General features: G+C 43.5%; 1 protein-coding gene across 1 annotated transcript in view; it reads left to right on the top strand.

Annotated features, from left to right (window-relative positions):
* LOC115116502 (ephrin type-A receptor 6-like) overlaps positions 1-23,659 on the top strand; it is a 299,058-nt gene that overhangs the window by 246,246 nt on the left and 29,153 nt on the right. The gene's annotated exons all lie outside the window — the stretch shown is intronic.

Below are 23,659 nucleotides of genomic sequence, written 5' to 3'. Positions count from 1 at the left end.
GTTACTTCATCTATAGGGGATTAAATGGCTGAAGAATTGGTTGATAGGTAAAAGCTGATTATTATTCACTTATTTGTTTATCAAGTATGTCATTCGGGTCTGACCGCTAGCTGAACACTGTCTTCCAGATTAGGGGTGAAATTAGAGATTGATTAAATATGGACTAAATGTAGACTTGATTCAAATGTCAATAGAAATGAATGAATGAATTACATTAGTCATGGGATGATGTGTTGGGAAACAAGTGGCAATGAAAATACGTATGGGTGACGCACTGATGACTCAGTGGACTCTGAACTTTCATATTGCAATGTCATATGATAAGAAACATCGTCAGGTTAATGTTTGTCTGAAGTTCTCTTGTGGTCAGTATTTTGTCACTTAGAGATGCTTCTTGTTGTAAAATGTACACTAATCCTATCTCCTACCACAAAAACAAATCATAAAACTCTATATAGAGGGAGTTAATAAATCCAAAATACACATACAAACGCGTACATTAAATACATTTTTTGAATGAAACAAATATTTTAACTTCATATAGCCTGACAAGAACTTTGACCCCCAACCCAGTAGAGATTGTTTTGAAAGAAGGGATTGTATTTCCTTACACAACCAAGTCCTACACTTAATACTCAGTCAGATAAAGCTGAATTGTTGCACTCAGTCTTTCAAGTGAAATTACTGATCAGAATTCATACCCTAATGCGATTGTTGTTTATGGAACCAAATGATCTAATAGGTAGTTGCTAAATGCTGACTCTTCTTTTTTTTTAAAAAGATCTTAAGGGTCAATAAATTGATTCAATTGATTCCATTGATTCCTGATTCCTGATTCAGTGGAGTCAGAAATAAACATAAACAAAGGCGCAGAGAGATCATCCATAGAAAAATATTTTATGGAAAATCCAATGAGTTCTTGCTTACTTTAATGGTGCTACCATATATAATGTGGAATCGTACATTCTATACAATCTATTTCTGTCCACTCTCCTGAGAGTAGAGTTTCTGTATCACCACAAGGCTGCAGGGCTGTTCCACTCCTAATGATTGGGTGGAGGAATTCACAAATAAACAAAACTCAGAATAAAAACAACTCAGGGCCAAAATAATGGTTGTGAGTGTAATGTTTGTGAAAATGGCTATATTATGGAGTTCTAACATATTAGTTGTGGCTGTTGTGTTTGGTTGTTTGTGTGATGCACAAACATGGAGACCATCATCACAGAAACCGTTGGGTCAAGCTCTTCAGCAACCTCAGCAGGCCAGACAACCTGCCCCTGCCTCTGGAAAGCAGCTAGGACAGGGTTAGGACAGAGTGCTGCTGGCCAGGGATGCCACTCTGCCCCACCTGGAACTGGATTCAGACCCAGCACAGAGGAGTGTCATTACTGCCCTATCGGCTGTCTGCTGTCTGAATGAAGCACACAGCCACTCACGCACAAAACACATCTATCACCCTGGGAGTGTGTGTGTGTCTCTCGCCCAACCGCTCATGGAGAAAGCCCATCTATCAGGCTGTCCACCGCTCGCTCTCACGCCTGCATTACGGCCCTGACCTTTTTACCATCTGTCTCTCTGCCTGGGTATAGGCGGACAGGCTGTGTGTGTGTGTGTGTGTGTGTGTGTGTGTGTCTGTCGAAGGTCCCAGCACCCATGGAGAGCTAAATCTCATTCCCCAGCCTGACGGATGACTGCTGCTGAGAATGTAGGACACACACACATAGACACACACAAACACTCACACACACAGACGTTCACTTTGCCCTCAAACTTGTGGTCTCACTTCATTTATCCTGCTCTGGAGGTGCTGTTGGTGAGAGAGAGACATGAGAATATGAAATGTATTCTCCCGGTAGAGTTACACTCTATAGTTTCAACACGATGATTCTGCTTACAGGGTGAGTAATCTGACTAGAGAGAGATCTGTTACACACCTGCTGTCATCTGAAGTCATAGACCTGATCTGAGGGCTGTGCTGCTTTCCTTGCTTATTTTCTAGTCTCTACTCTTAATAAAACACTAACTTCAACAACGGAGAGAGGTGTCGAATTAGAACACTGAACCTCGTAGGAAAATAGATAGAGGAAAGCACAGAGCAACATCAATGATAGAAGGAGAAGGAGAGGAGAGAGGATGGTGATGTAGGAGAGAGAGAGGAGAGAGGATAGAGATGGAGGAGAGAAGATAGGGAGAAAGGAGAGAGAGAGAGAGGGGATAGAGAGGGAGAAGGAGAGAGGATAGAGAGAGAGAAGGGGAAAGGATAGAGAGAAGGAGATAGAGAGAAGGAGAGAGGATAGAGAGAGAATGAGATAGGATAGAGAGAGAGGAGGAGAGAGGAGAGATGATAGAGAGAAGGAGAGAGGATAGAGAGAAAGGAGAGAGGTTAGAGAGAGAAGGGGAAATAGAGAGGGAGGATAGAGCAAGAAGGAGAGATAGAGAGAGAGGAAAGAGGGAGAAGGAGAGAGGATAGAGAGAGAAGGAGAGATAGAGAGAGAGGATAGAGGGAGAATGAGAGGGAGAGAAGGAGAGATAGAGAGAGAGGATAGAGGGAGAAGGAGAGAGGATAGAGAGAGGAGAGATAGAGAAAGGATAGAGGGAGAAGGCGAGAGGATAGAGAGAGAAGGAGAGATAGAGAGAGAGGATAGAGGGGGAATGAGAGAGAGAGAAGGAGAGAGAGAGAGAGGATAGAGGGAGAAGGAGAGGATAGAGGGATATAGAGCTGTGATTGGGATGCAGTGGTGGGGAAAAGGGATGGAGATAGAGGGAAAGAAGGATAGACAAATGTGTGTATGGGGTGCAGCAGTGGGAAAGATGGAGCAGAAGATAGATAGGTGTGTGAGGTGAGGTGTGTGTGACTGTGTTGCAGTGGAGCGTAGCAGGCAGCAGGCCATGGAGTCATTGACAAGAGGTGAAGGGGACATGCTTCCTCATTCAGAACTATCCTGCTGACCTCTGGGACAGTGTGTGTGTGTGTGTGTGTGCTTGTGTGTGTGCGTGCGTGTGCGTGTGTGTGTGTGACAGAGCAAAAAGTCACCCTCCATCCTATTACAGTGATGTCAGATGAATGTGGTTAGATCAGGGTCTGTGCTCTCACAGCTCTCTGCCCTGATAGAGTATTTTTGTGGCTTAGAATTAGCCCACTGAGGCAGTCAACCAAAGCCTTACAGTACCTGCAGGAGCAGATGGGCTAGCACTGGTGTGTGTGCGTGCATGCGCCTGCGTGTATGTGTGAGCCAGGGGATTTGGGCTTCTGTAGACAGCCACATCCTGGGATTTACTGAGAGCCAGACCATTGTCAGCAGAGAGAAAATCCATCCGTTTCTTCACCTTCCTCTGTCTCTCCCCTCCTGTCACTCCATCTCCACATTTTCTCCACTCCCTCTGTATCTATCCCCCCTTTTCAACTCTTCTCCTCTCCCTCCCTTTCTTTCCATCCATTCCACCCCTCCATTCTCTTACTCACTGCAGGCTCCTCCTCCTAAAGACAGAGAGGAAGCCTAGGCCTCAAAACGGTCTTGGCTGAACATCAACACAGTGTGTCAACTAACTTGTGTGTTTGGGAGAATCTGGCAGTGTGAGTCGATGATATTACTCTGACTATCAATTTACCAACACCCCCCCCCCCCCAAAAAAGGCAAATCTTTAGAAATTACATTATGGTACTGTTGATTTCCCCTGCTGTTATGTTGGCTCCACACTATGGAGAGATGGAGAGACCAATACTCACTAGATCTACAGCATGGGGAAATGAAGCGTGTGCATGTTGTTCTGGCAACATTCATAGTTCTGAGAGCGAAAGAGAGAGAGAGTGTAGCGTGAACACTGGAAGTTGGGAAGTACAGAGAGTGCAAATGTAATAATAAATAGAACATAGTACAAAACAAGAAACACGAAAAGCGTACAAACATGAAACAGTCAATAAGGCCTGAAGAAAGAACCAAGGGGAGTGACACATATAGGGGAGGTAATAAGGAAGGTGATGGAGTCCAGGTCAGTATCATGAGGCGCAGGTGCACGTAACAATGGTGGCAGGTGTGCGTAATGATGAGACAGGATCTGGAGCACTACGAGAGCGGTTCTTTAAAGAGTTACCATCTCCCGAATTAAACTAGGTCTTTACCTATCACATCTATAAACAGTCAACTTATTCATCATAACCTCGTATCATATCATCATTCTGAACTGTCTTAACCTCCTTGCATCTGCAAAAACCTGAACCTTACTTATGATTCAGTACTACACAAATTGATTTAATGATTTATATACTAGCTAATTAAATGGTAACACAGAATAAACATACACACTTAATACGTTAAAAACAGGTCCCCAACAGAATGACACAACATGAATGCTTATTACAAAAGTGATGGAGGGGGGGTAGAGAGGGACAAAGACAGCAACTACTCTCACTTACAGTAATCATATACTTTCCACACGAACTGCCGACCTCTTTGAGTAAGGAATTATGAATGTATTTACGTGAAATGTCTTGGTGGGCCTTTTCTCGGCATGCTTGCATGGCTCTGATTGTCCAAAATGGTTCCAACAAGTCTCATACTTTTGCCCTTCTCTGTAGTTATCCGGTGACTTGTCATGTAGTCCTGAACCGAACTACAGAGTTTATTTTCCTTCCATTCGCTCCTGAAGATGCTAGAAATATGTTAGAAATATTGCTCCAGTTTTCGCTTTTGAATGTGTTAAAGTATCTTGAAACAAAGGACATTCCTTTGGCGAATATTGGAGAGGAAGACCTGAATCTTCTCTTCTTGATTTACAACAGGACATGAGTTGTTAATCCTCACCAGTTACACCCCCCCCCCCCTCTGCGAGTGAGAGGGGAACTGATTATTCATTGCAAACCAGATCTGACCTATTTGGATTCTCATGGTCAGTCATGACAGTGGTAATTAAGACGGATAGTGAGATCATTACTCTGTGTTTCCTCTGAGCTGCTGCAAAAAGAGAAGAGCGACCTTTTCAGACACACCTGTCTCTGCTCTCACACACACACACACACTTCTGTCAGAGGTATTGCTGGCTAAACTGAGCAGGAAGGTGCCAGAGGGAAGCTCTAAAATACATTTCCTCTCATCACATAAATGCTCCCTCTCCCCCCCTCCTCCCACTCTGTCTCTACCTCTAACAAATCCAACCTCTCAGTTGTTGTGTTCTCTCTCACTTCTTAAGTCTAAACTAGGAATTGAATTAGGGCAGTAAACATTACTCAAAGATGGTTAATTCAACCTCCCACAGAACCAAATTATCTGTTTGTATTTGTGACCGACCGGGTCGATTCGGTCTTATGTGGCAAAAAAATGTATTGTGTTTTTTTACATTGGATGAAAGTAGACTCATATCATTCACTACAGTTGAGTAAAAATGGGAAAGTAATTCTGCTTTGAAAGTTGATCAACTTTCCTTTGAGAAAATGGCCCTTGAATTGTTTGGCACCTACTGGAGAGCTCTTCTTTGTCTACACCCATTCAGCATTGTTCACACCCTCTTAAGCTTTAGCCCCACCCATCTCTTTAACGATTCACATGCGAGGCTATGTACTAAACAACCAAAGATTTCAAGACTAAAGGCTTGTTTATACTATGGGTGTGTTCGTAAATTTAATCTGGAATACCAGAGTGCGCTCTGGGCGTTCGTAAACTCAGAGTGTTGTCAGATTGTCAATTTGGAAATTCAGAGCGTTTCACTCTCAGAGCATTCGGAGCGCACACTGAACGCACTGGCCGAGGAGTAGGGTTGATCCAATCGTTCTGACCTCACAACAGCAGTCAAACACCCAAGCTAGCTGGCTAACGTTGGTTAGCTTGCTAGCTACTTCCAGACACAAATGAGAGGACAGCTCACTCTGACCATTTTACTCACCCTAGCAGAGCTGGTTAGGCTGTTTTTATGTTATCCAGAGCATTGGTGACTGAAACTGTGCTGCTGACAACAATTTAATGACGCTTTTTTGCCAACGTTGACAGACGCTGGCCATATTCAATGGGTGTTGAGCGTTGGTAAATTGGTCAGTTATTCTGCACTCTGGCGAATTGACCAGCTACATCTACATAGACAGTTATCGCAGTGACATCATAAACATTCTATTGAAATAGTTACTTGCATAGTGGAGTCTTTTGTTTAGACACATAGCTAGCAAGCTAAACAATTAACCATAATCCCAACTCTTAACGTTACTACCCTATATGAATCTGTAGGTAGCTAACATTAGGCTATAACAAGAAATTCAAATGTCTCTGAGATACGAATAATATTACTAAACAGATCATACACATAAAGTTAGCTATCTAGCCATCCAGCTAACATTAGCTAGCTAACAGTACACTTTAACTTCAAATGAAAATGATTTTTTGACAAAATCCTGTATACCTGGATGGACGCTTCTCCCTCTCTGTCATGGATGCCATGGTTGCCCTTAGTTTGAAGATGAAATCCGGAGACAGGTGTTTTATATAGCATTTACCATTCCTCTCTCAACTCAGTCTCAGGACATGGTCACTCGTGGGGTGTGTGGAATAAAACCTAATAATAATGTGTGCCTTTAGTTTGCATGTAATCTGGCCTAGTGGGACTGAGCTGGGATATTATGTTGAGAAAATTGCAGTGTCACTAAGCTAAATCACAGCTTACCGAAGAGTGAGTTTGGGCTGCTGGATGTGTGTTTATGTGTGGAATATCATCATACATATGTTCCTAGTTTCTCTCTCTGGTGTTCTGTGCACTGTAAGCTTGTGGGGAGCTGTTCCAGCTTGTGCAGTGTATTCTCTATTGTAGTTTTATAATCACACTGAAAACATGTGTAACAGTTGTATTCAAAGTCGTGGTCGTGACCCCAACAAAAGATTATGAGTACAGATTATTGTATGGGACAATATGCAAATGTTTTTGTGAAAAATAATTTGAAAAATGCAATTTTATTGAGTTTGAATAACACTGCTGTGGACCAACTGGCTATGACCATGTCTATACAATTCCAGTCCATATAACTATTGTAACTATTCCCCAGGTTATTGTTGCAAATGTGAACGTGTTCTCAGTCAACTTACATGGTAAAATAACGGATAAATAAATAAAAGATAGCCTTATAGTGTTACTAGGACTCCAGCTCTGTACTCTGATGACCTCCATCCATACAGTTCATCTCTGAAGTGATATCCTGGGATCTGCTGTGCTGTGATAACCCAGCTAGTTCATCATCAGACCTCTACACACCTGAACCTGAATCAACCCTCTTCTCTCTTCTTTTTCTCTCATCACTCTGTTCTCTGGCCGGGGTGGTCAATCAATCTGGCCGGGGTGGTCAGTCAATTGAGAGACACACACAGACTCAACAGGAACCTCCCCTGTTATCAGAGAGAGAGCGAGAGAGAGAGATGGAGAGATAGGTGTGTGTACATGTGTGCGCGTGTGTGTATGTGTGCATACACTGTGCGGTGTGTGTGTGACAGGGCTTGCTGTGGCAGCTTGCTGCCTGGCTGGGTGATTGTCCATCAGAGATCCTGTCTGGATTATAAAACCAATCAGAACAGAGTGATTGCTGCAGCCAGATGGTGATTGGATCATAGCCCACCACCGCTGCCACACTACCGCCAGGAAAAGGGAGGGAGGGAGGGAGGGAGGGAGGGAGGGAGGGAGGGAGGGAGGGAGGGAGGGAGGGAAAGAAACAGATGAGGGAGATATTAAGACAGAGGAAGGGACAGAAACAGATGAGGGAGAGATTAAGACAGAGGAAGGGACAGAAACACATGAGGGAGAGATTGAGACAGATAAAGGGAAAGAAACAGATGAGGGAGAGATTGAGACAGAGGAAGGGAAAGAAACAGATGAGGGAGAGATTGAGACAGAGGAAGGGACAGAAACACATGAGGGAGAGATTGAGACAGATAAAGGGAAAGAAACAGATGAGGGAGAGATTGAGACAGATAAAGGGAAAGAAACAGATGAGGGAGAGATTGAGACAGAGGAAGGGAAAGAAACAGATGAGGGAGAGATTGAGACAGAGGAAGGGAAAGAAACAGATGAGGGAGAGATTGAGACAGAGGAAGGGAGAAGACAGGAAGAACCAGGCAGAGATAGAGAGAGATGGAACACATAAAGAGTATGTAGGCTATTCACTATTCTCCTCATGCTGCCTGTAGAATGTGATTTAGCTCAGTCAGACACTCACTCACAGACATATCTACTTTGAGGAACAATGTTCTTGTCTGGGATAGAACCGTTTGGTTAGTTTTGATAGCATGTCTACTCATCATAGAGTTTGTGTGTGAAATCGATGTGTGAAATCATCTCACTTCATTCTAGTCAGAAGTGATGTCTACTGATGATGTGATATCTATCTAGTGATAAAAAATACTTGTCTTTCTGGAGAGACAAATGTGCTGCCTGGAGCTGAACTTCATAGAACAACCAACATAAATCAGTTATGAGATGATGATTAGTTCTCTTATATCCTAGCTACAGTAGACCAATACTGGCCACCACGCTCTCCTGTAGTAAGTCAGAGTAGTAAGTACAGTAGTACTCCTGTAGTAAGTCAGAGTAGTAAGTACAGTAGTACTCCTGTAGTAAGTCAGAGTAGTAAGTACAGTAGTACTCCTGTAGTAAGTCAGAATAGTAAGTAGTACTCCTGTAGTAAGTCCGAGTAGTAAGTACAGTAGTACTCCTGTAGTAAGTCAGAATAGTAAGTAGTACTCCTGTAGTAAGTCCGAGTAGTAAGTAGTACTCCTGTAGTAAGTCAGAGTAGTAAGTAGTACTCCTGTAGTAAGTCCGAGTAGTAAGTAGTACTCCTGTAGTAAGTCAGAATAGTAAGTAGTACTACTGTAGTAAGTCAGTGTAATGCGTCTGTGTGTAGCTGGTGAGATGAGTCAGGCGCAGGACAGCAGAAATGAGTAATGAAAGCAATTTTACTCAATAATATAACAATACGCGTCGTAAAAATACAAGGCCACAAATACGGACCGCAATACAATGAACAATTACTCACAAACAAACATGGGGGAACAGAGGGTTGAATGAACAAGTAATTGGGGAATTGAAACCAGGTGTGTAAGACAAAGACAAAACAAATGGAAAATGAAAAGTGGATCGGCGATGGCTCGAAGGCCGGTGACATCGACCACGCCGAATGCCGCCCGAACAACGAGAGGGACCGACTTCGGCGGAAGTCGTGACAGTCAGAGTATTAAGTAGTACTCCTGTAGTAAGTCAGAGTAGTAAGTAGTACTCCTGTGGTAAGTCAGAGTAGTAAGTAGTACTCCTGTGGTAAGTCAGAGTAGTAAGTACAGTAGTACTCCTGTAGTAAGAGACAGATTGGCTCTCTCACACCCAAACACACACACACAGACGCAGACTCCTGTACTCACATATACAAAGTCAGTTGAAGTTTACATACACCTTAGCTAAATACATTTAAACTCAGTTTTTCAAAATTCCTTACATTTAATCCAAGAAAACATTCCCTGTCTTAGGTCAGTTAGGATCACCACTTTATTTTAAGAATGTGAAATGTCAGAATCATAGCAGAAATAATTATTTATTTCAGCTTTTATTTCTTTCATCACATTCCCAGTGGATCAGAAGTTTACATACACTCAATTAGTATTTGGTAGCATTGCCTTTAAATTGTTTAACTTGGGTCAAACGTTTCAGGTAGCTTTCCACAAGCTTCCCACAATAAGTTGGGTGAATTTTGGCCCCTTCCTCCTGACAGAGCTGGTGTAACTGAGTCAGGTGTGTCGGCCTCATTGCTCGCACACACTTTTTTAGTTCTGCCCACAACTTTTCTATAGGATTGAGGTCAGGGCTTTGTGATGGCCACTCCAATAACCTTGACTTTGTTGTCCTTAAGCCATTTTGCCACAACTTTGGAAGTATGCTTGGGGTCATTGTCCATTTGGAAGACCCATTTGCGACCAATCTTTAACTTCAAACTGATGTCTTGAGATGTTGCTTCAATATATCCATATCATTTTCCTTCCACATGATCCCACCATTCTTGATACACTCGAGAAACTGTTGAGTGTGAAAAAGCAGTGCCCCTGCCACCTACTACCATACCCCGTTCAAAGGAACAAAAATATTATGTTATGCCCATTCACCCTCTGAATGACACAAATACACAATCCATCCATGTCAATTGTCTCAAGGCTTAAAATCCTTCTTTAACATGTCTCCTCCCCTTTATCTACACTGATTGAAGTGGATTTATCAAGTGACATCAATAAGGGATCAGAGCTTTCACCTGGATTCACCTGGTCAGTCTATGTCATGGAAAGAGCAGGTGTTCCTAATGTTTTGTACACTCAGTGAATCTACAGCTTTACATTTCATTCTTAGTTTAACTTTTTGGTGTATATACTCATATATTGCATTTCGATTACTGTCCCAGTGGTATTTTGCTTTTTAACTGTAATTGTCCTGGCATATTTTAGGATTATTATTGGTGTACTTGTCTGACATTTTTACTGCACTGTTAGGAGCTAGTAACTCAAGCATTTCACTGCACCCGCTATAACATCTGCTAAACGGTGTACGTGACCAATACACTTTGATTTGAAATACAGAAGAGAGTGCCTGATGTCTAGCTGTGAGTTAACAGGTTGTTAGTTAGTATATGTGTGAGGTACGATCTGCAGGTTTGTTTTTTCTCTAGGGGCAGTTTGAAAGGGCCTGAGCGGTGTGGGCATGGGCATCTGCTGCTCCTGCCCCTTTCTAACCATCTATAACCCTGTTAGTGCCCCTGCTGTGGCAGATGTGGGTCAAGGGGGAGAGAGGTGTGTGGGGTGAGAGAGGTTGAGAGGAGCAGCTGGGCTGTGGAGAGGGAGGTAAGATGTTGCAGTGAACCTGTGTGTTTATCTGCATGCAGAGTAGAGCAGTACCTATTTACCTGCAATACATTAACATGGACAGCAGCAGCCTGAGGTAGACCTAATGGGCTGGGGACAAAGTCACACAGCTAATATACGCTTTATAAAGAGGAACTGGGTGGAGGAAGGAGGGAAAGAGAGAAAGAGATATGAGTCCATGTGGATGTTGGTGCAATACTGTAATTAGTATAATCTCAAGGACTTTCATTTTAAGAGATTATAAACTCAGCAAAAAAAGAAACGTCCTCTCACTGTCAACTGCATTTATTTTCAGCAAACTTAACATGTGTAAATATTTGTATGAACATAACAAGATTCAACAACTGAGACATCAACTGAACAAGTTCCACAGACATGTGACCAACAGAAATTGAATAATGTGTCCCTGAACAAAGGGGGGTCAAAAATCAAAAGTAACAGTCAGTATCTGGTGTGGCCACCAGCTGCATTAAGTACTGCAGGGAATCTCCTCTTCATGGACTGCACCTGATTGGCCAATTCTTGCTTTGAGATGTTACCCCACTCTTCCACCAAGGCACCTGCAAGTTCCCGGACATTTTTTGGGGGAGTGGCCCTAGCCCTCACGCTCCGATGCAACAGGTCCCAGACGTGCTCAATGGGATTGAGATCCGGGCTCTTCGCTGGCCATTGCAGAACACTGACATTCCTGTCTTGCAGGAAATCACACGCAGAACGAGCAGTATGGCTGGTGGCATTGTCGTGCTGGAGGGTCATGTCAGGATGAGCCTGCAGGAAGGGTACCACATGAGGGAGGAGGTTGTCTTCCCTGTAACGCACAGCGTTGAGATTGTTTGCAATGACAACAAGCTCAGTCCGATGATGCTGTGACACACCACCCCAGACCATGACGGACCCTCCACCTCCAAATCAAACCCACTCCAGAATACAGGCCTCGGTGTAATGCTCATTCCTTCGACAATAAACGCGAATCCGACCATCACCCCTGGTGAGACTAAACCGCGACTCATCAGTGAAGAGCACTTTTGCCAGTCCTGTCTGGTCCAGCGACGGAGGGTACTTGCCAATAGGCGATGTTGTTGCCGGTGATGTCTGGTGAGGATCTGCCTTACAACAGGCCTACAAGCCCTCAGTCCAGCCTCTCTCAGCCTATTGCAGACAGTCTGAGCACTGATGGAGGGAATGTGCGTTCCTGGTGTAACTCGGGCAGTTGTTGTTGTCATCCTGTACCTGTCCTGCAGCTGTGATGTTCGGATGTACCGATCCTGTGCAAGTGTTGTTACACGTGGTCTGCCACTGTGAGGACGATCAGCTGTCCGTCCTGCCTCCCTGTAGCGCTGTCTTAGTCGTCTCACAGTACGGACATTGCAATTTATTGCCCTGGCCACATCTGCAGTCCTCATGCCTCCTTGCAGCATGCCTAAGGCACGTTCACGCAGATGAGCAGGGACCCTGGGCATCTTTCTTTTGGTGTTTTTCAGAGTCAGTAGAAAGGCCTCTTTAGTGTCCTAAGTTTTCATAACTGTGACCTTAATTGCCTACCGTCTGTAAGCTGTTAGTGTCTTAATGTCCGTTCCACAGGTTCATGTTCATTAATTGTTTATGGTTCATTGAACAAGCACGGGAAACAGTGTTTATACCCTTTACAATGAAGATCTGTGAAGTTATTTGGATTTTTATGAATTATCTTTGAAAGACAGGGTCCTGAAAATGGGACATTTGTTTTTTTGCTGAGTTTACCTTTCTCTGCTCTCCCCTTCATATGGGGGAGAGATGTAGGATACAGATGTAGGATCTTCATTTGATCACTCTTTTGTTGCTGAGAAATTTGTAGTGTATTCAAGGTTCAAAAAGGCTTCTGAAGTTTGTAATTTACACTCCAAAATGTCAGACTTGATTTGTCCTAACGAAAAATATAACAATCCAATACAAAAAATGTCCATTAAATATAATTATAATTCATATAAATATTCACATTTCTTTTTCTGCAAAATTATTTCCCTGCTGTAGCAAACTGGCACAAATTAAGATCCTACATCTGGCGCAGCGGTCTAAGGCACTGCATTGCAGTGCTAGGGGCCTCACTACAGACCTGGGTTTGATCCTGTATCACAACCGGATGTGACCTGCAGTCCCATAGGGCAGCGCACAAGTGGCCCAGCGTCGTCCGGGCTAGGGGAGGGTTTGGTTGATGGGGCTTTACTAGTAGGCCGTCATTGTAAAAATGTATTTGTTCTTAACTGACTTGCCTAGTTAAATAAAGGTTCAATAATAAAAGCAACAGCTCTGTAGTTAACTTCTCTGTGTCTCTCCTGTAGGAAAATCAGTCTTCAATAACCCTCTTCACTGTGTGTGCCGTACTGTGCTGAGTGAGAGAGAGAGAGAGACAGAGAGAGAGAGAGAGACAGGGAGAGAAAGAGACATAGAGAGAGAGAGAGACAGAGACAGAGAGAGAGAGAGACAGACAGACAGAGAGAGAGAGAGAGAGAAAGAGAGAGAGAGAGAGACAGAGAGAGAGAGAGAACGAGAGAGAGAGAGAGAGAGAGAGAGAGAGAGAGAGAGAGAGAGAGAGAGAGACAGAGAGAGAGAGAGAGAGAGAGAGAGAGAGAGACAGAGAGAGAGAGAGAGAGAAAGACAGAGAGAGAAAGAGAGACAGAGAGAGAAAGAGAGAAAGAGAGACTGAGAGAGAGAGCGAGAGAGAGAGAGAGACAGAGAGAGAGAGACAGAGAGAGAGACAGAGAGAGAGAGACAGAGAGAGAGTGAGAGAGACTGAGAGAGAGAGAGAGAGAGAGAGAGAGAGAGACAGAGAGAGAGAGAGAGAGACAGAGAGAGAGACAGAGACAGAGAGAGAGAGAGAGAGAGAGAGAGAGAGAGAGACTGACTGACTATTAGTGTTTGACATGATTAATGCCCAGGTTTTTATCTGAACCCTCTCCCCTGCAGAGATAATTTCCCTACACCTACCTAATGACAGGACTCATTAATACCCAGTGGTTAGATTCATAGTCCTGGAATTCTGATGGATGTCTCACAATTTCAAAAGTTTCTCTTTGTAACAATAGAATGATTGTCTTCTTTCAAACTGTATGACTTTGTTTGTTCATGTATTTTCAATGCTAGTCACAGTTAATCAATATCCAATGATATTACACTATTGTGTCTTCAAACTACTTCTTGCACTACTTGTGATACATGGCATATTTGCACATTTCAATATAAGCCATACTGTATAATTCAAACTATGTTGGTATTATTTCTGCTTTACAGAATGCTCACAGTGAGTTGTATAACAAACAATAATGCTGTGTGCTGTTTCTGCAGTTCAGCTTGGTGCAGTTCTATCAGTAACACACTTTGTTTACCCTCAGTACACACAGACCAATAGAGAGAGAGACTGTTACCCAACACTACAGTACACAGAGTGAGATGAGGCAGAGAGAGAGAGAGACTGTTACCCAACACTACAGTACACAGAGTGAGATGAGGCAGAGAGAGAGAGAGACTGTTACCCAACACTACAGTACACAGAGTGAGATGAGGCAGAGAGAGAGAGAGACTGTTACCCAACACTACAGTACACAGAGTGAGATGAGGCAGAGAGAGAGAGAGACTGTTACCCAACACTACAGTACACAGAGTCAGATGAGGCAGAGAGAGAGAGAGAATGATACCCAACACTTCATCACACAGAGTGAGATAGAGCAGAGTGGCAGAGCGGGCCAGCTATCTAGCTATTTATACTGTTGATACTGTGCTGCAGTAGTGTTTTGAAGAGCTCATGTTTCAATTGTTTAACAGACCTGCTATTTATACTGTTGCTACTTCCCTTCCTTCTCAGCACTCCTGCTGTTCAGCTGAACACCTCAGAGAGGAGAGGAGCGAAATATAGAGGAGAGTAGCGGATAGGAGAGGAGCTTAGAGTAGAGTAGAGGAGAGGAGCTTAGAGTAGAGTAGAGGAGAGGAGCTTAGAGTAGTGTAGAGGAGAGGAGCTTAGAGTAGAGGAGAGGAGCTTAGAGTAGTGTAGAGGAGAGGAGCTTAGAGTAGAGTAGAGGAGAGGAGCTTAGTGTAGTGTGTAGAGGAGAGGAGCTTAGAGTAGAGGAGAGGAGCTTAGAGTCGTGTAGAGGAGAGGAGCTTAGAGTAGTGTAGAGGAGAGGAGCTTAGAGTAGAGGAGAGGAGCTTAGAGTAGAGGAGAGGAGAGGAGCTTAGAGTAGTGTAGAGGAGAGGAGCTTAGAGTAGTGTAGAGGAGAGGAGCTTAGAGTAGAGGAGTGGAGAGGAGCTTAGAGTAGAGGAGAGGAGCTTAGAGTAGAGGAGTGGAGAGGAGCTTAGAGTAGTGTAGAGGAGAGGAGCTTAGAGTAGTGTAGAGGAGAGGAGCTTAGAGTAGAGGAGAGGAGCTTAGAGTAGTGTAGAGGAGAGGAGCTTAGAGTAGAGTAGAGGAGAGGAGCTTAGTGTAGTGTGTAGAGGAGAGGAGCTTAGAGTAGAGGAGAGGAGCTTAGAGTCGTGTAGAGGAGAGGAGTTTAGGGTAGAGGAGAGGAGCTTAGAGTCGTGTAGAGTAGAGGAGTTTAGAGTAGAGGAGAGGAGATTAGAGTAGAGGAGAGGAGATTAGAGTAGTGTAGAGGAGCTTGGAGTAGTGTAGAGGAGCTTAGAGTAGTGTATAGGATCTTAGAGTAGAGGAGAGGAGATTAGAGTAGAATAGTGGAGATTAGAGTAGTGTAGAGGAGTTTAGAGTAGAGGAGAGGAGAGGCACTTAGAGTAGAGGAGAGGAGATTAGAGTAGAATAGTGGAGATTAGAGTAGTGTAGAGGAGCTTAGAGTAGAGTAGAGGAGCTTAGAGTAGTGTAGAGGAGCTTAGAGTAGTGGAGAGAAGTTTAGAGTAGAGGAGAGGAGAGGAGCTTAGAGTAAAGTATTAGTAGAGGAGCTTAGAGTAGTGTAGAGGAGCTTAAAGTAAAGTATAGTAGATACGTTTAGAGTAGAGTAGAGGAGATGACCTTAGAGTAGTGTACAGGAGCTTAGAGTAGAGGAGAGGAGAGGAGCTTAGAGTAGAGTAGAGTAGAGAAGCTTAAAGTAGTGTAGAGGAGAGGGGAGTAGCGGATAGAAGAGGGGAGTAGCGGATAGGAGAGGAGCTTAGAGTAGAGGAGCTTAGAGTAGTGTAGAGGAGAGGAGCTTAGAGTAGAGTAGAGAAGCTTAGAGTAGTGGAGGAGAGGAGCTTAGAGTAGAGTAGAGAAGCTTAGAGTAGTGTAGAGGAGCTTAGAGTAGAGGAGAGGAGAGGAGCTTAGAGTAGAGTAGAGAAGCTTAGAGTAGTGTAGAGGAGAGGAGCTTAGAGTAGAGTAGAGAAGCTTAGAGTAGTGTAGATAAGCTTAGAGTAGAGGAGAGGAGCTTAGAGTAAAGTAGAGGAGATGACCTTAGAGTAGTGTACAGGAGCTTAGAGTAGAGGAGAGGAGAGGAGCTTAGAGTAGAGTAGAGAAGCTTAGAGTAGTGTAGAGGAGAGGGGAGTAGCGGATAGGAGAGGAGCTTAGAGGAGAGGAGCGTAGAGGAGAAGCGAGGACTGTGGAGGAGAAGAGAGTACCGGAGAGGAGAGTAGAGGAGCTTAGAGTAGTGTAGAGGAGAGGAGAAGAGAGTAGAGGAGAGGAGAAGAGAGTAGAGGAGAGTAGTGTAGAGGAGCTTAGAGTAGAGGAGAGCAGAGGAGAGGAGAGGAGAGGAGAGGAGAGGAGAGGAGAGGAGAGGAGAGGAGAGGAGAGGAGAGGAGAGGAGAGGAGAGGAGAGGAGAGGAGAGGAGAGGAGAGGAGGGAGGGTCAGGGAACCATCAGGGGTTTTTCTCTCTTTCATTCCTCTAGGTGAGGAATCCTGTTGTGAATAACAGCTATTTCCTAATGAATACAATTTGTCCTTTAATTCCACATGTAGCAGCTGACAGAATCACACCCTAATTCACCTCATCACACAGTGTTAGGCCTCTCTTCTTTCTTTCTTTCTTTCTTTCTTTCCTTCTTTAATTCTCTCTCTCTCTCTCTCTCTCTCTCTCTCTCTCTCTCTCTCTCTCTCTATCACAGCACCAGCTCAGGGCAGTGTGTGTTTGTGTCTGTCTGTCTGTCTGTCTGTCTGTCTCTCTCTCATCACCAGCTCAGGGCAGTGTGTGTTTGTGCGTGTCTGTCTGTCTGTCTGTCTCTCTCTCATCACCAGCTCAGGGCAGTGTGTGTTTGTGCGTGTCTGTCTGTCTCTCTCTCTCTCATCACCAGCTCAGGGCAGTGTGTGTTTGTGCGTGTCTGTCTGTCTCTGTCTCTCTCTCATCACCAGCTCAGGGCAGTGTGTGTGTGTGTGTGTGTTTGTATGTGTGTGTGTGTATGTGCGTGTCTGTTCTCCAATACAGCTCTTAAGCAGCAGTGGGATGGAGATGGACATAAATTGTCAGTGAAGAAATAGTTCTATTCTTCTCATTAATTACTGGAGAGAAAGAGAGGAGGAAAGGAGGAGGATGTTGAAAGAGAAGAGAGGAGGAGGTAAATGAGTATTGATTGTAACAGGGCCAGTTCAGAGCTGGTTTAACTGTCCTTCATACAGATCATTGGCTTTCCAGATTACTATTAGAGAGAAACAAGGGGATCGGGATGTCACTACGACCCTATTAAAGACACACACAGATCAGGAAGTTGACCCTATTAACGACTGGGGATTCTGGTGTCAGCCAGGGCATGCAGTCTACCATGACAGGAGCTGGAGGAGAGGTTAGGAAAGCCACACACATTGTCACGAGCAACAGGGTAGTCCATGATCCAGCTCAACTTTTACTCAGATAAAGAGAGAATAGTTGTCATCTGGCCTCCCTCCTTTTATCGTTCCCTCTCTCCCCTCCCTTGGTTGTTCTTTTTGTAGTTTGACTGATGTTGTTAATGACCTGTTAACTGCGGCAGGCTGGCTCTCTGGGCTCAGCAGATGATCTAGAGCTGGCATCTGCTGGGATATACAGTCAGCGTACTGTTACAATATACACACTTTACGCTGAGAGAAGACTTCTACTGTTAGTCTAAGCAGACTTTACACTTACATTATCAGTCCAACTGTTACAGTCTACACTCTTGGAGAAAAAGGTGCTATCTCGAACCTAAAATGGTTCAGATTTTTTAATAGCTATTTTTGGTTCCAGGTAGAACCCTTTTGGTTCCAGGTACTGTAGAATCCTTTCCACAGAGGGTTCCACATGGAACCCAAGAGGGTACTACGTGGAACCTAAAAGGGTTCTCCTTTGGGGACAGCTAAAGATGATGGATATACTGACTAGATACATGTCTCTCTGCCCTAACAATGGGAGTTGTTGTCCACAAAGTGGCTCGTCAGGCTGTCTAGCTCCCGTCTATCCTTTCTTTGGATTGGTGGATGCATCTCATTATTGTAATCCTTTTTATGGTAAGTATCATTTAGATCGTGTCAGCATGCTTTGTGCCCAACCCGCCAAAGGAGTCGCTACAGCGTGATGGGACAAGGACGTCCCTGCCGGTCAAACTCTCCCCTAACCCAGACAGCGCTGGGCCAATATTGCACCGCCCCATGGGTCTCCAGGTCACGGCCGGCTGCAACAGAGCCTGGACACGAACCAGGATCTCTAGTGGCACAGTTAGGACTGCGATGCAGTGCCTTAGACCACTGCGCCATTTAGGAGAATTAAAAACAATTTTGATCCCAATGTGCAAACTGTCCAAACAGATTAGAAAGAAAGATGGATCCTTTTTAATATGCTTTTGGACGATAAACATATCTATATGGTCCAAATGATAATGATCCATACTTCTTTCAAAATGATAGATTAATCTATCGAGGTCACAAGCAACACGACTATTATTATGGTGGGAGATTATAGTACAGTTTTAAGTACCCCAATGGATCATAAAGGAAATCACACCAGAAACTATCACCCTCATGCACTTAGGGAAATGATGAATATCATGGCCACATTAGAACTAGTGGATATACAGGGCATTCAGAAAGTATTCAGTCCCCTTGACTTTTTCCACATTTTGTTATGTTATAGCCTTGTTCATAAATGTATAAATTAAATGTTTTTTCTCATCAATACTCGATAATGACAAAGTGAAAGCAGGTTTTTGGATTTGTTTGCAAGTAAAAAAAATGCTTTATTTTTCATAAGTATTCAGACCCTTTGCTATGAGACTCAAAATTGAGCTCAGGTGCATCCTGTTTCCATTGATCATCCTTGAGATGTCTCTACAACTTGATTGGAGTCCACCTGTGGTAAATTCAATTGATTGGACATGATTTGGAATTGTACGTAAAGCTCCGACACAGGATTGTGTTGAGGCACAGATCTGGGGAAGGGTACCAAAACATTTCTGCAGCATTGAAGGTACACAATGGCCTCAATAATTCTTAAATGGAAGAAGTTTGGAACCACCAAGACTCTTCCTAGAGCTGGCCGCCCGGCCAAACTGAGCAATCGGTGGATAAGGGCCTTGGTCAGGGAGGTGACCAAAAACCCGATGGTCACTCTGACAGAGCTCCAGAGTAACTCTATGGAGATGGGAGAACCTTCCAGAAGAACAACCATCTCTGCAGCACTCCACCAATCAGGCCTTTATGGTAGAGTGGCCAGACGGAAGCCACTCCTCAGTAAAAGGCACATGACAACCTGCTTGGAGTTTGCCAAAAGCACCTAAAGGACTCCCAGACCATGAGAAACAAGATTCTCTGGTCTGATGAACCAAGATTGAACTCTTTGGCCTGAATGCCAAGTGTCACGTCTGGAGAACACCTGGCACCATCCCTACGGTGAAGCATGATGGTGGCAGCATCATGCTGGGGGTTGTTTTTCAGCAGCAGTGACTGGGAGACTAGTCCGGATCGAGGAAAAAATGAACGGATCCAAGATAATCCATCCACCTGACAGGTGTGGCATATCAATAAGCTGATTGGTTCAGGGGGGATGAGGACAGTTTTACTATTCATGGAAGAAAATAAAATGCTGTCCTTTCAGTAATGGAAAGAGGAATAGGACCAATGGAGAAATGCAGACAGTAAGCTAAACGCTATGGAAAGATTAAGGGGAAAACGGTAGGGAACAAAAAAGCAGGCAGAAGGGAAAAGAAAGTACAGGACTGCACTCTAAAAGTCAAAGAAATTTAGTGGGTAATCATTAACTCCTTAGGTGAGTTGAACTATAGAACACACACACAGGCCAGACTAATCTGATAAAGACCTGAGGGCTCCTCTCTCCATGCTGTGTCTAGGTGGTTGAACACAGAGGTCAAAGCCTATTGGACGAACACAATATACTCATTAACCCTCACTGATAGAGTTTAGCCAATCATAACCCTGGCTAATTGCCTTTATCCAATCATAAACCCCACAATTAGCATCAGGATGTTTGGCCCCACAGGGACATGACCTCTGTCAGAGCACCAGGGTTACTGTGTTTACGCCACGGGTCCAAAACTGTCCATAGACTACCCACCATGCAGTGGGGTTGACTTCGGCTGATAATGAGGTTAGAGGCTCCAGAGATGCAGGCTGTGTTTGGTTTGGTTCAGAAGACTGTTGTGGGAGGTGACCTTGCCTAAGGGAGAGTCAAACACAAACAGACTGTATACTGTACACACACACAAACACACACTAAACACTCTCGGAATGTCACATTGGTCTTAATGATTACCTTAGGTCCCACTGGAACCTACATCATGTATGAATAAAGTCCATTCCCTCTCTCAGCTCCCTAGAGCAACACAGAATCCCTCATAAGCAAATATAATTGACGGCAGAGATTGGTTTGTGTGTGTGTGTGTGTGTGTGTGTGTGTGTGTGTGTGTGTGTGTGTGTGTGTGTGTGTGTGTCCTCCAAAAAGGTTATCGCTCTCCATATTCCCTCCTGGGGTAGAATCTAAAGCATCATTATGTCAGGGTAGCAACAAAACAATCAGACATATTGACGTGTCCTTGTTGTTTTTCTCAAACACGTTTTCATCAACCACCTTGGTCTTCCTTCTTCCCTCCCTTCCTTCCTTCCTCTCTCTCCCACTGCTCTCTTCTTCCCCCTCTTTCTCTCTCTCCTTCTCCCTCTCCTCATTCCCTCAGTAACCTAACGTTTTTACATTGTTTAAGCCTGGTACAGTATAGCATCAATACAGAAGTCATTGATTTTCTAAAGTGTTAATGGAGGCCTTGGGGCAAGGCAAGCTCATTAAAACCATACACGGGTCAAACTGCTGTAATGAGACAACATTCCTTTACTGGGAGCTTAACTACACTAGACTGGAAAATCCATCCATCGCTCCCACTAATTGACCGGTGATTCTAATGGGTTTCCAATCTTCCTCCGACACACACAGAGAGAGAGTGAGAGAGAGAGTGTGTGTGTGTACTGTGGATTTTGAAAGCTGTATAATTTGTCACATGCACCGAATACAACAGGTGTAGACTTTACCGTGAAATGCTTGCTTACGAATCAAATCAAATTTTATATGTCACATTCTTCGTAAACAACAGGTGTAGACTAACAGTGAAATGCTTACTTACGGGCCGGGCCCTTCCCAACAATGTAGAGAGAAAAATGTAGAAAAGCAACGATAACTTCGCTATTCACTGGGTACCAATACTGAGTCGATATGCAGGGGAACGAGGTAATTGAGGTAGATATGTACATATAGGTAGGGGTAGAGTGACTAGGTGACAAATGTTTAATTTTGTCATATAATAAGGTTGGTAGCAACATGTGAAAATCGTTGTAGTTATCTGTTGCAGCTCAAATCGACTACAAAACCCACAACTCAATGCAACGCTCTCTCTATTGGCTGGCTGGCTAGCTAACGTAACGACACACAATAATAAGTCAATATCAGCATGTGAAGTAGCTAGTTAGCTGTCAAATCGCCTAAACAAACTGCACTATCAATTTAGGAATGTACATTCTCACCATGTTCAACCTGCAGATCGATGTGCCTTGCAGAGTGGAGTCTGCTGTTCTCAACGGCACCCTGGACTGAAGAGGCAGACAAATAGGAGAAAACTCTGTTAATAAATTACACATTTCTCCAGGTAGAAATGTTAAATAAAATATGATCAATGGTTCATTCAAGAGAAGACAACCTCCTGCGTTATGACATCGACCTAGTATTGAAATCTTCATGTATGATCAACATTTTCGTAATCTAAAAGTCGTATTACTATTGACTTCCACTGTAGTTTAAAGTGTCTTTATCGCAATGCTATGTTTTACCGGCCAAATTTCTGCCTTCTTGATCGGCAATAGCTCAGATACAACGTGAAAACATGAAATTACCCCGGGAATCGATAGAACATTGCTCAGAGATGCACAAAACCAATATAACATTCAAAATGGGTGAATATTTTCTGTTTAGTAGTATTATGGCTTGGGGCTAGAAGCTGTTCAGGGTCCTGTTGGTTCTAGACTTGGTGCATCCGTACTGCTCGCCATACGCTAGCAGAGAGAACATCCCGTGTGGCTCGTAACGCCAGGGTTGTTGGTTCAAGTCCCACCAGTAAGGGGAGAAGAAATAAGTATGAAATGCATGAACTCACTACTGTAAGTTGCTCTGGATAAGAGTGTCTGCTAAATTACTAAACATTTAACAGTCTATGACTTGGGTGGCTGGAGTCTTAGACACATTTTAGGGCCTTCCTCTGAAACCGTCGGGTATAGATCAAATCAAATCTAATTTTATTGGTCATATACACATATTTAGCAGATGTTATTGCGTTTGTAGCGAAATGCTTGTGTTCCTAGTTCCAACAGTGCAGTAGCATCTAACAATTTACAACAATACACACAAATCTAAAAGTAAAGAATGGGATTAAGAAACATAAATATTAGATTGAGCACTGTCAGAGTGGCATTGACTAAAATACAGTAGAATAGAATACAGTATATACATATGAGATGAGTAAAGCAGAATGTAAACTTTATTTAAACATTATTAAAGTGACTAGTTTTCCATGATTAAAGTGGCCAGTGATTCCAAGTTTATCTACAGTACCAGTCAAAAGTTAGGACACTCTTACTTATAACACATATGGAATCATGTAGTAACCAAAAAGGAATCCAAATATATTTTCTATTTGAGATTCTTCAAAGTAGCTTCCCCTTTCACACTCTTGGCATTCTTTCAACCAGCTTCATGAGGTAGTCACCCGGAATGCATTTCAATTAACAGGTGTGCCTTGTTCAAAGTACATTTGTTAAATGTATTTCCTTCTTAATGCATTTGAGCCAATCAGTTGTGTTGTGACAAGGTAGGGGTGGTATACAGAAAATAGCCCTATTTGGTAAAAGACCAAGTCCATATTATGGCAAGAACAGTTCAAATAAACAAAGAGAAATTACAGTTCATCATTAATTTAATACATGAAGGTCAAGAACTTTGACATTTCAAGAACTTTGAAAGTTTCTTCAAGTGCCTTCGCAAAAACCATCAAGTGCTATGATGAGACTGGCTCTCATTATGATCCAGAGTTACCTCTGCTGCAGAGGATAAGTTCATTAGAGTTACCAGCCTCAGAAATTGCAGCCCAAATAATTGATTCACAGAGCTCAAGTAATGGAGACATCTCAACATCAACTGTTCAGAGGAGACTGCGTGAATCAGGCCGTCATGGTCGAATTGCTGCAAAAAAAACACTACTAAACGACACCAATAATAAGAAGAAACTTGCTTGGGCCAAGAAACACGAGCAATGGACATTAGACCGGTGGAAATCTCTCCTTTGGTCTGATGAGTCCAAATTTGAGATTTGTGCTTCCAACTGCCGTGTCTTTGTGATCTCCGCATGTGTAGTTCCCACT

Source organism: Oncorhynchus nerka, linkage group LG3 (assembly GCF_034236695.1).
Source record: "Oncorhynchus nerka isolate Pitt River linkage group LG3, Oner_Uvic_2.0, whole genome shotgun sequence".
NCBI classification, from domain to species: Eukaryota; Metazoa; Chordata; class Actinopteri; order Salmoniformes; family Salmonidae; genus Oncorhynchus; species Oncorhynchus nerka.
This window is presented reverse-complemented; position numbering and strand designations above follow the sequence as displayed.